Source organism: Lygodium microphyllum, chromosome 14 (assembly GCF_053477565.2).
Source record: "Lygodium microphyllum isolate KBCC chromosome 14, Lygodium_microphyllum_v1.1.10, whole genome shotgun sequence".
Classification (NCBI taxonomy): domain Eukaryota; kingdom Viridiplantae; phylum Streptophyta; class Polypodiopsida; order Schizaeales; family Lygodiaceae; genus Lygodium; species Lygodium microphyllum.
In genome coordinates, this window is record NC_141148.1 from 72666911 (window position 1) to 72683463 (window position 16553).

A 16553-nucleotide genomic window follows, 5' to 3' on the forward strand; every position below is an offset into this window, starting at 1 on the left:
AATTATAAAAAAAGATATTTTGAGTTGCAAGTTGACTTTCAGAGTTATTATCATAGATCAAAGAACCTATGTCTTCATGCCAAACATGTGTCTTGCTTCTTAAACATTCCACATTCTGCCATTGATGCAAAGTTGATGGATATAGAGCTGTCAGTAAAACAAAGTTGAATTAGAACACTACAAAGATTTTTAAAAACAACTCTGATGCAAAAGAATAGACAATGATAAAATTTAAAAACTTACTATTTTTTCTATAATTTGCCATGTAGTTCTTATCATGTACAGAGATTTGTTTGTGCATATAAACATGTTGGATCAACACTTATGTTATTGTACTTGTTCCATTGAACACTTTTCTGAACTCTAAAATTCTACCTTTCCAATGTTTGCTAGGATTTGCAACATCCTTACGTCTGACCTTGAAACTCCCTTGAGTACTTGGGTGCATCAAAATCCAATCCAACTTATAGTACTTATTATCACAAATACAATTACTAACACTATCTTTCCTATTGAAGACCTCCACTACAAGTATGTTACTGATGTTTTTCCTCTATGAAGACATCTACAATAACCAAATACAAAAGTTACCTATCAACGTGTGTATAATTTGCAAATTTTCTCTCCAAATGAAATGAAATTTAAATGGATCAATTTAAAACAAACATTGTATCTGCAATTCTTTTCACAAAGAAGCCCAGATATGTTGAACAAGAAGTTGACTTATAACAAGACCATTATTCCTTCACTGACAAATTCCTAGAGTACAAAAACAAAGAAATATCGAGTCAGAGCATACATATAACTTACATTGGATTTGTCCAAATGAGTTGAAACTTAATCATGGAGCAACAAAAAAAAGTGGCAATATACCTGTGGCTCTCTTTGCAAAGAAGCCCAAAGATGTTGAAGAAGCTGAGTTTTAAAAAAATCATTGTTCTCCACCCTCAAAGACTCTAGGAGTAAAAAAACAAAGAAAAAATCAGTATGCATATAGCTTGCATACATTTTGTCCAAGCGAGATAAAATTAAACCATGGAGCAGCAAAAAAAAAGACAACATACCTATAACTTTGTTTACAAAGAAACCGTAAGATGTTGAAGAAGAAGTTGAGTGTTCAAAAGATCATTGTTCTTGACTGTAAGAGACTCCTAGAGTACCAAAACAAAGGAAATTACATGTTAGAGAATGCACATAACTTGCACAGGTTTTGTCCAAATGAGATAAAACTTTACCATAGAAAATCCATGAAAGAGAATAATATACCTATAAAGTTTTGTGAAGAAAATCTTAGGGCTTTGGTAGAACAAGCTCCGCTCTCATAAAATGTGTGAAACTCACTCTGTGTTTGTATAGAGGAAATGAAATTTCATAAGGTTATAGATAGGCAAGCAACAATGAGGCCGTAAGATTTCATCAGGAAAGAAGAAGTGGGGAAAGAGACATGATAAATTTGAGATCCACCTAAGAAAGAGGGGGAAACTGAAAAGGGAAGAAATGAAAAGTCAAACATAAAAAAATAAGAAAATGAAAATTCGAGTCACAAACTTTTAGGAAGGTTCAACATTGTATTCCCCATGTTTCCCCTTATTTTATTGTTGAGGGAAGATTTGGGCCAAGATATCGCTAGAAGATTCATGTTACATGAATCTGGAATCCCACCTCTCTCATTAGTTAGGCCTATATTTCTTTATTCACTCCTTAAGGGGCAAAAAAGAGAGTCCATATTTCTCCTAATGTTAGTTTGGGTTATGAGTCAGGTAGCAAGTGAGCACCTTCCTACTTTGTCATGGATGCATAGGATTGTGTATCGTCATATTCATCGGACACCCCTTTCTATTTATGCAAGGGGTTAGCTAATAACTTGATGCACTTAGTGTAGGGCCTAAGAAGCCTTATCTTTGGTTGGTTTTGTGCTTTAGTAGAGTAATGTTATGACCAAGGGATTGTTTCAATGGTATTCTATGGTGAATGATAGTAAAATGTTTTATTTCATAAGGCCACAAGGGCTATCTCTGTCAAGTTCTAATGTTTTACTTCATTAAGCCAAGAGGGCCAATTCTGTTGGTTGTAAAATGATATATCTCTTACCACCATATTGGGGAATATGGGAATTTCCTGTAAGTTTGGGACACATGGTCAAATCTCTAGATTTGTCATATCTTGAACACTTTAACTCCAAATCAAGTGTTCTATAGCTCAATAGATTCCATTTTTCAAGTGTTTTCCAATGACAAGTCACATCATATGGTTTTGAGAAACTTATGTGCATGTTATCCAAGTGCCATCTTTTTTGTATTCAAAAAATGGGAATTGGGAGATTCCCAAACTCACTAATATTGTGTTTCTTTGGGCCAAAAGGGCCATATGTCTATTTGGTGTAGATACATTTAATGGTTTTATGATTTAGTCATTGCATTACACAGGTTGGACAAAGTTCCTCGAGGGAGCCTTTGCTATGTAGGAGCTTCTTGTGGCCATTCCAGGTGGTATCATCGCCTTTCCGAGTTGTTCCCTTAAGCTGATAATGTTATATGTGTATGTGGGGGTTATTTTCTTTTCATTTGTGGGGACCAGCAACAATCAAGGCATGAAGTCCTAGGGTTTGGTTAGGTATATCTGAGGGAGATTGGAGTAGTTTCCTACCTCTTGTTAGGACATTGTTAGGCATTAAAGACATGTGATAAAGAGGGTAATCCTTGTGGCCCTATCCTTCCTGCTTGCTAGGAAATTACCCTAGGAGTCCCTGCTAGTGTGAGATGGTTAGAGAAGGCTGCCAAAATAGCAAAGAAGAGGAAAATTTGAATATATTTGCAAGATAAAATTACATAGGTGTGTAAAAAGGGATTCTAACTCCTCAATAAGAAAAGGAAAAGAAAAAGAAAGGAAATTCCTTCAAGCAATTGATTATCACCTTGCGGAGGCCTAGTAGGTTCCTAGGGACAAGTTAGTAGGAGAAAGAAAAGAATTAAGTGTCACCTTGCGAGAGCTTGGTAGGTTCTTGGATACCAAGTCAGGATGACCTGAGACCACTACCATGTTCTCCTTGGGTCACTCTATGCTTAGCTCCCTCCTTTTTATATGCCCGAGTATAGAAACTTTGGGAAGAAAATGTGCTATAAGAAGAAAAGTTTGATGACCAGGCTATAGGAGTCCTTACCTAGTAGGAGGTCCTTGTCTAGTTGTCCTAAGCTAGGTAGGTAGTTCAGACCACCACTAGGATGACCTCTTTGATAGGCTTTTAAACCAGTCCCTATTAGAGTAGTTGGTTAAAAACTCGCTCTGAGTTTTTTTCAGATTATGCTGGATCTATCCCTTATGGATTTTCATGCCTTGATTCTGTTAGGGGGTAGGGTGAGAGTTGTTCTTATGATTTGTTGATTATATTTTTTGTGGCAGCTTGATGCTTTCTTTAGTATTTGTTTGTGTAGATCAGTTTGGAGAATTTGATGAGCTGAGTAACCCTATCCCATTTTCGCCAATGAGAGCATATTTTAAAGCCTTGTAAAGTGGGAAAAAGAAGTGAATATGTGTAAATTTTAGGTGGGAATTTAAAGCAACGGAAGCAGAACCTAAAGATCCAACAGTTTTAGAGACCAAGGAAGACATAAATGCAAAACTTTGGCCGTTGCTGTGGTTGTGGTTGTTTAGTAATTATTTTGATTGCCGAATTGAAAAGAGATAGGCTTTCTGGCCATTCGGGATGCCATGTTGGTCAAGTAGGATTTTTCAGAACTCAGTTCAGGCGGACAAGATGCGAGTAACTGGGCAATTCAAAGGTGGCAAATGACCAACAAAATGGAAAAGATTGGATATGGGCCTTTGGGGGCCCAATGGCCCCCAAAAGTTTTTTATTTGTGGGAGGGGACATTTTTTCAAATGGCAGTAGCATGCAATAAATATGCCCCTCCATGGCGACGTTTTTTAGAGGGGGGTTATGGCAAGCTACAAAGTAGCCATGCAACAGAGATTGGAAATTAACATCCTCCAATTTTCGCTCTCCCATGCCGATCTCCAATTGCACAATGGTTGCATGATGGTGAAGATACAATTCTAGTCTTTCTCTCTCCTCCCTCCTCTCTGCTGTTGAGGGTTTCATATGCATGAATCCATGGAATAAAGGGGAGGAATTGAATGCGATAGACTAATGGAATAATGGTCTTGGGGCAGAGAAGATCATAAATCAGAGTTGCAGAGAGTGTCAATGGCAAAAAATAAGCATCAACGGTCTCCCAACCATTAAATATGTGTCTCTAAAACCGAGTTTCTATGTGTAAGCACTTATTTTATTTATTTTATGAAATATGTTTGATGTTTTTTTTAAAAAAATGGATTCTTTTGATTGAAAATGCTGAAATTTAACAGAAATCTTGAAGAAAACCAAAAAAATTAGTTGTTTAATAATTTACATCAAAACCCGCAGTTATGCGGTTTTTATGAAATTGATAAAATTTGGGGTTCATATGGAATAGAAATGAATAAAAAATCAATATTCTATAATTTTGATCAGTCCCAACCCATAATTAAAAAATATCAGATTTTTTATTCAAATAAATGAATAAAAATAGTGAAAAAATGAGAAATTTTGGTTTTTTCGCTAGAAAATTAAGAAAATATATGATTTATGTCTATGACTATATGGCATGGCTGTAGCATGAGGGATAAGCCTCAGTTTAGATATTTCTTTATGCTAAATTCCATTTTTATCGCTTTTTACAAGAAAAACACATCGAAAAACCACTCTTTATTCCTATCAACGATGCATAACCTAAATGGCAGGGGGAAAGAGGGGTTTTGATGCTAATTAGTTACTGCGAACATATAAAATTTTTTGAGATATTTGCAATCACACCTACTTCAATCTCTTTAGATGGAGTGGTAAGGGCTCAAGACAAGAATCACATAAGCACAATAGGAGGATGTGCTGCCTAGACTTTCCTCTAAAGCATTGTACTTGATTACCATTTTCATATGAGATGAACATTGTCATGTTGCTCCTCAGTATAGTATACATGATGATTGTCATTTTCTCTTGAGTCAAGGTTCTTGGTTTCTATTATGTCAGTATCTTCACATGTCTAGTCAAGGTCTATGAGCCACCATAGACGCCATGCTTTAGATCCCATGTTTTTACATGGTATCAGAGTGCAGGTGAGCATGGCTTAGCATGTTTAAGCTCACCTCTCTACTTCTACAGGTCTTCGCTCACTTCTCTTAGCTCAAGTCCAACTTGTCTTGAAGTGCATGAACTCATTTTACACCTCCATCTTCACTTTGCCTCTTGTCTGCCATACCCTCAGACAGTACTCAGCTCACTTGGAGCTTCCTGATCTACTCCTAGAGCCCATATCTCTTCACGCTTACTTCTAGGGAAATGCTTCTGAATTCAAGGCACAGCTTTCCATCACAAGAATGCCTCAGATTGTTCACTTTGGAGCATGGCATTGACGTTTTCTAAGATTTCTTTCCTGATCATATTGCTGCCTGTGGTCGTACGCTTCAAACTCTGTCAACACGCAACACCTTAACCTGTGACTATAGGGATGCTTTAGCCCTTTTTATAGGCCTACACCCCACCCAATATTGTTCAGAATGTCTACGTGTCCGCGTTGCTATCGTCACTTTTCTCAGATGGGTCTGAAACCCTAACTTAGTCCTCCATAGCCAAAAGTCCTCAAGCTCAAAATCACCTTATTTTCTCTCTCCTACTAGTCAAGCCAAGGCATTATCATTTAAATCCATTTACTCTCTAAAGATTCAAGCAAGTGCACACATCAAATCATTGAGGAAGGGAGATCATGGTGACTTCTTGCAAGATTGAAGCATAGTATCATAGTGTCTCCTAACACTTATTTAGTGACTCTTGTCACTTATATTAGCTTTGCCTCACATTAGGTCTGATATTTTTGGGATGCTCCAGCATCAAATCAAGGAGGGGAATACAACCTTGAAGATCAATTCTTGAAGTCTCATTAAATATTTGAAGATCTTTCAAGCATCTGGCTCCACAAGTATCTCTTGATACTAGTCACTTAGTGATGTTTTGGGCACTTGTACTTGTTAGCACATTCAAGATCAGTTCTTCTTCTTTTGAAATCTGAGAATTTTGGAGCTAATTTGCTGTTGTTCCCACAAATCCAACATGGGCTAGGACTCTCTGAAATTTTGCTTTAAGGGGGTCGAGTTTCACAATTAGCACACCCGCATCAAGCTTATCCTAAAGAAGAAGGGTCTTTGGGCCATCACAAGTGGCAAAGAAAGGAAGCCTTGTGATGCGGACTTGGCTATCACTTGGCAAAAGAATGATGATAAGGCTCAACCCATTATCAAATTGGAGTTAGACGATAGCTATATCCACCATGTGGATAGTTGTGATACTTCACATGATACATGGAATAGACTTGACACTTTGTTTGGTGCATAGTCTAAGTCATCAAAGTATGGTCTCTTGATTGAATTTTTCAAACTTGACATGAAGTCCAACACATCACTTGCCACACATCTAAATTACATGGAAGGACTTCTAACCCAGCTTACAGGAATCAACATTAAAATGGAAGAAGATGTTTGCATTGGTGTTTTGCATAAAAGTTTGCCCCCTGAATATAATAATGTATTAATAACTCTAATCAATATGCCAAACCCTAATCTTCTTGATATCTAGGTATCACTGTTAGAGGAGGAAAATAAGCTAAAAACTAAGGAAGAACCAAGCACCTTTAGAGATGAACAAGTATTATATATTGGCAACATGTACAAAGGCAAGAAGGATCAACTTTTCTGTGATTTTTGCAAAAGGACAAGACACACCAAGATGTTATACCACGCCAAAAAAAGGTCCCAAAAGGCCTTTCTTGTTATAGTTAAAGAAGAAGAAGACCATGAAGCAAAAGAAGAAGAAGAAGAAGAAGACCACTAGGAGAAGGACAAACCTCATTAGTCCTTCTATTTTGATAGAAATTTTTAGCCTTCTATTGCCTAGGCCTAATGCTTCTTACATAAGCTTATAGACTCCTCATGTAGCCTTGTACTACAACCTCTCTACACTTTGTAAGGCCCTTGTTACAACCTCTAGATGTCCACCATGTTTGTGGTACCCACAGTTAGCCCTTTTTGCAATAGCCTCTGGTGTTTTGCCATGTTTATGGTGTGCCCACACTTTACAGGTGTTGCTTTCACTAAAGCCTCTACACACATTGTACTTCTGGTTGTGATTGAGGAGGGGTGTTGAGATATTTGCAATCACACCTACTTCAGTCTCTTTAGATGGAGCAGTGAGGGCTCAAGACAAGAATCCCATAAGCAGGGGATGTTCTAGACTTTCCTATAAAGCATTGTACTTGGTTGCCATTTTCATATGAGATGAATAAAATGTCATTGTCATGTTGATTCTTAGTATAGTATACATGATGATTGTAATTTTCTCTTGAGTCAAGGTTCTTGGTTTCTATCATGTCAATATCTTCATGTTTCTAGTCAAGGCCTATGAGCCACCATAGTTGCCATACTCTAGATCTTGTGTTTTTACAAAATTTTGATCTATTTGTTGTGCATATCATATAGGCGGTTATAAAACTTTAACAGGGGTTAAACAACATGAGGATGTTCGAGGCTAACCCTTAGCAACGAAGTATGATGTATAGATTGAAATCATTAAAAGAAACGTTTGTCGCACTCCACAATGTTAACTTATAAAATGTTTGAGCATGATGGCATTCGCAGTTGCATTGCATATATCACATGGTAATTTCTAAATGCATTGCAATTGATTTCTTATACACATGACCCACACTAAGTTTGTGATTACGAGGTATTTTATACCAATCTATGTGTAGGAACTCCCTCTGAGGAGTGTGGGGTTTAATCATTGGACTACAATTCGAAATAAACGCGATTCATGATAGCAGTTAGGGCAGTGTATCCCCCTTAGACACTCCTGGATGCGAGGCCGAGGGGGTGTGGTTTCTTGCATGTAGAGAGGCTTGAGTAGTGCTTGTAGCTAGTGTCAGGCCCATTTTAGGTCCCAAGAAAAGATAGCATAATTTGATAAATCTTATGCTTTAGTATTTTTCAATACATGTAAAAGTATATCCTATTCTAAGGATCTTTGACATGAATCAAGTCAAAGTACACCTAGCTCTAAGCACATGGCTTGACAAGATTCCAATTATAGTGTGTCAAGAATTGCATAGTGGGGGGACTTGCTTGAGCTGCAATGCCAAACACACACAATACACACAAGAGGAAGCTCACGAAGAACACAAGAAGAGAGATGGAGGACAAAACGTTTTTTTGCTAGTTTCTTATTCTTCTTCCACACACTATACAATGTACACAAAGTATAGATAAGATACAACATAAAGGAAAGTGGCCTACTAAGTCAAACAATGCATAATCGACTACACTAATCGAGTGGCGCTATGCCTTTGCTAGCTCTATAGGTAGGTGTAACAATTTAAATATAATAAGTGAAAAGTCAATGGCCATGTGAGTATCATAATGACCACCAATGTGCTAAGTGTAGATGTGCGGACCCATCTAGCCAGGCGGTCCATCATCAATGTTTGCACATGTTGAGCTTGCCATCTCAACACTCCCCCTCAACCTCAACTCTATCTCTACAACTCCAAGTAAGATTCAAAACTTTCGAAGCTTCTGTGCACCCAATGCCTTTGTGAAGCTGTCAGCTATTTGATCCTGTGTACTGACATATACCAAGTCAATATCTCCTGCAAGTACCTTCTCTCTCACAAAGTGGTAGTGCACCTCAATGTGTTTTGTCCTAGCATGGAACACTGGATTTCTAGCTAGCTATATGCTGCTCATGTTGTCACAATGAATGACAAATGGAACATCTCCCTGCACGTCCAAATCACCTAATAACTTTTGCAGTCATACCACCTCACATGCTGCCATAGCAGCACCTCTATACTCAGCCTGTGTACTTGATAAAGCAACTGTAGGTTTCTTTTTGTTGCTCCATGTAACTACTGCACTACCAAGGGAGAACATGAATCCACTTGTAGATCTTCTATCTGACATGCAACTATCCCAATTTTCATCTGGGTGTTCAAAGACCTGTATGTCCTTACCTGTCTCATAAAAAAGTCCGTAATGTAAAGTGGACTTCACATACCTCAATATACGTCTAACTGCATCCAAATGAGGCTTTCTAGGCATCTGCATAAATTGACTGACAACGCCAACATTATAGCTCAAGTCTGGCCTTGTAATAGTCATGTAAATCAAACTCCCTACTATCCTTTTGAACATAGTAAGGTCTTCTATCTCATCCCCAATGTCAGCACTCAACTTCACATTTTGCTCCAATGGTACTGAAAGAGGCTTGCATGCTGTCATACCATACTTGGATAACATATCCAAGCCATACTGTCTTTGGGATAGCCATATACTATCATCACATCTGATCACCTCAATACCAAGAAAGTATCTTAGCTCACCCAAATCTTTCATCTCAAACTTCTTCTTCAAAAAGTCCTTAACTTTAGCAATCCCATTGTCACTGTCACCTGTAATAATCAAGTCATCCACATAGATGACTATGATGACCAAACTTGCATCTCCCTTTCTCATATAAAGTGAGTGATCAACATCAAAAATACAAAATCCAATATTGACAAGATACTCTCCAATCTTGTCAGACCATGCTCTAGGTGCTTGCTTGAGCCCATAGAGTGCCTTGTTTAACCTGCACACATATGTGGGATGCTCTAAATCCTCATAACCTGCCGGCTGCTCCATATACACTTCTTCTTGCAATTCACCATGCAAGAAGGCATTCTTAACATCCATTTTCTGCAAACTCCAACCTTCGGCTATTGCCAAGGCAATCATACACCTAATAGTTGCCATTAGCAACTGGACTGAATGTCTCTTTATAATATATGCCATATGTTTGAGCATAGCCACCAACCTAGCCTTATACCTGCTAATTGAACCATATGCATTATGCTTGACTTTGTAAACCCACTTACAGCCAATAGCTTTCTTACCCTTAGCTAAGGGTACCAAATCCCAAGTCTTATTGGCTTCTAATGTAGCCATCTCCTCATCCATTACTGCATCCCTATGAGCATAACCAACAACATCCTCAAAACAAGTGGGCTCAATATCCTCAACTAGTTTCACCATATAAGCATAATGGTAAGCTTCATAACCTTCAAAACCAAATCTTTTAACTGGGTATCTGACCCTACTATATCTGCATACCACTGGATCACTCAATGGAGCCTCTACATTATTATGAGCTCTCTGTACACCTAGTGTCTTGACTGAAGGAATACCAAGCTCATCATCCAAGCTCTCTGAACCACTAGAATCTCCATCCAATCCCAAATGACTGATAGATGTATCATTACCATCCATCACTTTCTTCTTTCCTTTTTTCTTCCCTTCAACACTTATAGATCCACCTGAAGATGTGGGGCTACTCCTTAGTCTCCCAGATCAAGGGCTCGCTATAGGTGTAGTACCAGATGATGTTTTTGGTCCACTAAGACTCTGTGATTCTTGTTTATCTTTCTGCATATAGCTGTCTTGATCATTATCATCATCCAAAATATCACCAGTAGGTGTTTACCAACTTCCCATCTCATCAAAGATAACATCCCTACTCACTCTGAACTCACTTGTGATAGGGTTAAGATAGTAACACCCTTTCTGCTCTAAAGAGTATCCAATAAAAACACATTTTTCTACCTTTGGATCAAGCTTCTTCCGTAGCTCATCTGGCGCATGAACATATGCAACATAGCCAAATACCTTCAAGTGTGATACATCAGGCTTCTTGCCAGTAAAGCATTCTTCAAGAGATCCCATGAACGGCAGCTCTATGGGAGTTCTGTTCATAATGTAAACAATAGTATGGATAGCCTCAAAGCAAAATTGTTTGGACATATTCTTTTCAGCCATTAATGCCTATGCAACTTCTGCAATATGCCTGTTTTTTCTTTCTGCAACACCATTTTGCTGTGGGGTATACTTGCAAGTAAATTGCCTCTTTATCCCATGAGTCCTCAAGAAGCCACTGAACTCATTAGAGAGGTAGTCTCCCCCTCCATCTGATCTCAAGCACTTTACTTTTCAGCATGTTTCCATTTCAACAGCTGCCTTAAAAGATTTGAAGTGCTCAAATGCATCACTTTTTTCCTTCATGAAGTATATCCATAACTTCCTAGAACAATCATCAATAAATGTGACAAAGTATTTGCTGCCACCAAGAGATATATTCTTTGTAGTCCCCCAAACATCTGTATGCACTACATCAATTATTTTTCTACTCACTTCTCTATCATGCAAGAAGGGTTGTCTTTCCTGCTTACCAAACTGGCATGCTTCACAAACTTTATGCAATTCTGCAACTCTAAAAGAAGGAAATCCTGTAACCAATCCTCTGGACTGCATTAATTTTAGTCTTTGCACATTTGCATGTCCAATACGTTTATGCCATATTTCAATATCTAAAACTACTCCTTTTCCTTTAGCATACATAGCAGCATCCATTGTAGGAATTCTAGTATCTAAAGTGAACATTCTGCCAACTCTACTTCCTTTTGCGACCAACTTGCACTTCTCATTAAAGTCTTCTACAAAACAACCTTTTGCATTGAAGTGGACCTACAACCCCTGCTCTACCATTTGGCCAACAAATACTAGATTCTTTGTAATTGATGGCACATGTAATACATCTGTCAGACTCTTTGTCTGGCCATCATACAAGGATAAGGGAACCTTTCCAATGTGTGAAATTGGGTGGCATGAATCATCACCTGTCTGCACATAACCTGGGTTTTGTAAGTCCTACATCTCTCCAAATCATTCAACATGACTGGTCATATGATTAGATGCCCTTGAATCGATATACCATACATCATCATGTGTCCCCTTTTCTGTAACTGCATTCATCATATGCTGGATAACAAACAGACGCTCATTTTTGTCTTCATTCTGTCATGAAGACGATGCGTAGTTTCCTTGCTGCAATTTACCACTGTGAATATCATCCTTCTTTGCATAGCAATGGGCTGCAATATGGCCTATTTTGCCACAATAATGGCAAACAATAGCAGAATTTCCAGAATCTCCATTCTGCCATCCACCTCTTCCTCTAGAGCTCCCCTTGCCTCTAAAGTTTCCTCTGCCTCCAAAAACCTACATTTCACCAAACTATTGATTGAACCTGTTTTGCTAGTTATCGCGAGCACATCCCATACCACGACCTCTCGAAGAGGATCTACCACGTCCCCTTCCTAAACTTGAGTAAAATGCTTGGACCTGTTCACCATTTCTTTCAAACAAATCACCCTGCATATTGATCTCTTCAGTAATTAAGAGAGAGATCAACTCATCAAAATTTGGAAATGGCTTCCGTACACATACTGAAGTAACAAATGATTTCCATGCCTTCTCATTGTTAAGGCCACTCAAAGTGGATGAAACTAAATCATCATCATCTGGCATTGCATCAATCGCTGCTAAAGCATCTGCATGCTCCTCACCTTCAACACATACTCATTAACAGACATTTTTCATTTCTTCAAGGCATTCAACTCTTGCTTGAGTCAAATCTTTCGTGCCTTTGTATTTACTGAAAACATGCTCTCAAAAATTGTCCAAGTTGCATGTGAAGTTTCGACATTCTTGATATGTCCCAACATAGTATTATCAATGACTGCAGATAGCCAGTACATCACATTTTTGTCTTTTGCATTCACTCTTTCCAAGCTTTTAACTCATCTGCAGTCGCGGAGGGATACCCAGCTCTGGCTCCTTTTCTTCACCTGAGAAAAACTCATAAAGACCCTTTCCAATAAGGAAGTTCGTCACACAGAACTTCCATGAAGGGTAGTTGTTCTTGTCGAGCTTCTCAATAATCGGATTTCCACTGTTCTCTACCATTATCACAAACAAGGATACAACACAACAAGCTAGTCTTCTGCAATGCTCACAACACGTGCACAACAATACACCAAGCAACCTTTTTCACTGATTGCTCAATAGTACATGTAATCTGCAACCTATTTGCAGATAAACCTTATGTTTGCTTCCTGAAAACACCTCAAAAATTACAAATTTGCAATTTATAACCTACGCATCCACTTTCGGCCAATACAACCGAAATCATAGTGTACCCTCAAACTACTATCCACAACCTTGCGGCTCTAAAACAGGGCCTAAAACGGCCTCAGATGCCAAAAATAACTGCAAAATATACAGTGATCTACTCGCACACCAAATCTCATAGCAATCTGAGATTTTTACTCAACCCTGCTTCCGATTCCTCCAAAGGCACTATCCAAGAGAGAGAGTGGAAGAATGGGAGAACTTCTTACCTGTTGCTTGCTTACTCGAACCTTACTTCTTCTCCTTCACTTCAGCCTTTGAAATTAGCCTCTCTCAGTGGCACACCTGTGATACCATGTCAAGAATTGCGTGGTGGGGGGGCTTGCTTGAGCTGTAGTGCCAAACACACAGTACACACAAGAGGAAACTCACTCAAGAACACAAGAAGAGAGATGGAGGCCAAAACGTTTTCTTGCTAGTTTCTTCTTCTTCTTCCACACACTATACAATGTACACAAAGTATAGATAAGATACAACATAAAGGAAAGTGGCCTACTAAGTCAAACAGTATATAACTGATTACACTAATCAAGTGGTGCTATGTCTTTGCCAGCTGTAGGTAGGTGTAACAAACTAAATATAATAAGTGATAAGTCAGTAGCCATGTGAGTATCATAATGACCACCAACATGCTAAGTGTAGACGTGAGGACCCATCTAGCTAGGTGGTCCATCATTAATGTCTGCACGTGTTGAGCTTACCATCTCAACATAGTGTTAGAGTAACTTTTATGATTTCAAACTAAAAGATGATAACAAAATGATATCAAAGTATACCCTAAAATATTTTAAGCAAGGAAATTTGAAGTAAGTTATTGCATTAAACTTATTTGTCATCAACACAATAGTCACATTATACTCGAGTGAATGAGTTTATTAAAAAACTTAATAGATTCATGATTCTAAACTATTACATAAATTGGTATACAAGGTGGAGGGCACAATCTTGCTTTTTATATATCAAAGTGCATCTTATAGAGTTGAAAAGATGTAATCATATTGATGTGCATACCATATTAATATGCAAAAAACATAGGTAAGTTACAAATCACTTTGTATCATGTTTTTATAATGAGGAGGTTGATATATGTATTATATGTACAAATTCTTACATGAAAAGGTTCAATTTTTTGGCCTCATGTTTCTGAAAGAAAAAAAATAAAGGTAAACTTTGTCCCACTAAGCCCACTAGCTACCCATAAAATTATAATTGACCATTTCTGTTGCGAAGGTTGAAAAATAGAGTGAGGGACAAACTTAAAATTCTCAAAGTCAAAAGCATAGAGTTTTAAACTATTCTTTACTAAATTTAATTTAATGCCATTGGGCAAACTTAAAATTCTCAAAGTCTATTCTTCAACCTGAATGCATGCCATGACGGATGTTTCCATAGCCAAGTATGGGCAAAAATCTAATTACTAAGTGGAAAAAAGAGACTACAATCTTAGCTAAAACACAGGCACAAAATTAATTAATAAGAGTAGAATACTCTTCAACTTGAACACTTGATAAGGTGGATGTCTACATGCCTAAGTTTAGGTCTCAAAATTCTGTTGAATACTCGTAATCCAAGGGGGACACAAAAGCCAAAACCATTGACATTAAGGTCCCATAAGCTCATTGTAACTTATTATTAACCATAAAACTCAATCCTCTATCCTGTCAAGATTCTAGCAAATACAAGTTTGAGCTAAATTTTACAGAAAAAAAACAATGAATGATCCTAAAATTTGACACCTTCAAATTTGTCCAATCTGCGTGGTTGCATGGCAAGTCCCTCCTGATATATTGAGAATGATAAATAGCAAAAAGATTTCCATAATGACTCAAAGGCTAGGCCAAGTGACAAAAAAGGGTTACAAATAGCCAAGTGACAGAAAGGGGTTAAATAAATCTAATTAGAATTGGACATGTTGGGAATGAGACTTTCCCCATTTTACCTAAAACACTCTATTGCCAAGAAGCTCCAATGTCAATTCAATGATGAGTGATTCAATGATGAGTGTGTACATGCTTATCTTCAGCTCCGTGAGACCAAAGAGTACAAAATCCCTCTCAAATCTTCAAGAAATGGTGAAAATATACTTACTCTTGTGAATCTTCAATAGCTAGGGATTGGAAGAAGCTTAAAGACAAGGAATGATTCAATCTCTATAGGATTAAGCAAGAGAATGCTTTTGGGAGCTTAAAGGATTGAAAGCCCCATGGAATATTGAAGAAATTCAATTTTGTCCTGAGCATTCAATAAGAAGAGGAGAGAGAATCCATGGATGATCTTGAAGCTTAAAGAATTCTTAAAAGTTTATCACCAATCTGTGGAAGAAGCTTCAAGAAGTATCCAAGGGCAATGATCAACCACTAGGGATGAGATCCAGACTATAGGAGATGAGCAATAAGTAGCCCAAAATTCATAACGCATTTTACACTCATAATGTTGTCCTAAAGCCATGGTTAAACTTCTCCACTAATGAGAAATAGAGTGGTCCAAATGCTCTAGATAAAGTGAAGAACGAAATGGTTTGCTCAGTTGATGAAGATCCTGACAAAGATGAAATATCTCAACAAGATTTGAGCTATGAAAGCTTGAGATTGGCTAGAGAGGAGAGAGAACCTCTTGATTAGCATTAAAAATATCATTTAATCCTTTCCAAATCTTTATAAATCCCACTTATACTAAGAACCTCCAAAATGGATGTCCTCTTTACCATGAGCTACTAAAATGTCAAAGAACTCACCATTTCTTCTTCAAATCTTCTTCAAGAGCTCTAAAATTGGTGAAGGCACACTGTAAGGAATGTGAACTAGTCACAATTTAAATGTACAAATTCATATACCCAAATCTTGAATCCAATTACTCAAATTGGTGCTCGTAACTAGATCTAGACTTGCAAAGAATCAAATTCAAGGCTTTGATACCATTGTAAAGAAGCTAATTCCCACAGCAAGTTATAATATTGGAAATAAAAGAAATACACTAAGATGCCAAGAAATCCATAACCAAGGTAGCCAGGTTGCCATGAATCATGTTATCACTTGAATAAAAATGTTGAGAATCGTTCATGAGAGGCTACCACATGATATCCTCCTCATGCTATGGAGGGGTATGAAATCCACCCCAATGCCATGGTGGCCAAAGATTATGCACCCTCAATGGATGGTGTGAGGTGGGTTTAGGTTTTAGTATTTAGGATTTAGTGTTTAGGGTTTAAGGTTTACAATTTCGAGTTTAGGGATTTGGGATTTGGGTTTCAAGTTTAGGGTTTAGGGGCTTAGAGTTCAATGGGTGGTCCTTTGCAAAGTGGATACCTTATGTGCCAAGGTAACATGTGACAGAAAAAGTCCCAAACTTGACTTGCAAGACAGTCTCAAAGCTATTAGTATATTTAGGGGAAGAGAAGTGAAAGTAGGTTT